Raw genomic sequence first — 1051 nt, forward strand, 5'->3', positions numbered from 1 at the left:
AGACCTTTCCCTTTCCTTGTAGCCATTGATGTGTTAGCTTTTGATAAATATCTGGCCTGGACAGGCGGTTAGGATATTTTCCGTACGGAAGTCTGCCTTTCCAGTTTCTTCGATATTATTCATGCAAGCCTTCTTTGCTTTTTCTTACATGTTTTTGCGTCGGTGATAGGTTTGTCACTATTTCGATCTCGTAGGTCTTTCTGATTATTAATTTCTAAATCAGGAGAAGCAATGGTAGGTCTGTCAGTATTTGGATGTCTTTGGTCATTCTTATTGTAAACTTGTAGGCCAAGAGACATTTCAAATTTCTGACTAAGATTCATGATTGAAGCTTGCTTGGAATCTTCATGCATCAGAGCAATTCGTAAGAGCACATCACTTGCATTAAGGTACGCTTCAAGGCCTATTATTATTATCATTACTATTATTATTATTATTATTATATTATTATTATTATTATTATTATTATTATTATTATTATTATTATCATCATCATCATCATCATCATCATCATTGTTGTTATTACTATTATATGCATATAAATTAGTCGATGGATTCTCTCGAAGTTGCTCTACCCATAAGAATTGGAAGCTAAATTTTAAAATCATACCTATCGCACCTTTTCTTAGGTATACTATAAGTGAAATAAAAAGAATAAACCCACACGGTACTTATGATTATTTGCCCCTTCGATTAGGATCCCCTAGATTCTGAACTACAAAAATACCATAGTTACTACTTAGTCGACTGGTAGTAGTCCAGATTTTATCAGTGGTCACATGCACCAATATTCAAAACACTATGAGTCATTTCACCGACTTTACTTTCGATGAATGTGGAGAAAGAAAATGAATTTAAACAGAATTTGACTACTGACTATTCGAAGAACAAAACAAATATTCGTTTCTACTCTAGGGACGAAATTTTGGGAAAAGAGCCAGTCGATTAGATCGACTCCAGTACGCAACTGCTACTTAATTTATCGACTCCCAAAAGGATGGAAGGCAAAGTCGACTTCGGCAGAATTTGAAGTCAGAAAGTAAAGACGGAC

This window comes from Octopus sinensis, linkage group LG5 (assembly GCF_006345805.1).
Source record: "Octopus sinensis linkage group LG5, ASM634580v1, whole genome shotgun sequence".
In the NCBI taxonomy this organism is placed as follows: Eukaryota; Metazoa; Mollusca; class Cephalopoda; order Octopoda; family Octopodidae; genus Octopus; species Octopus sinensis.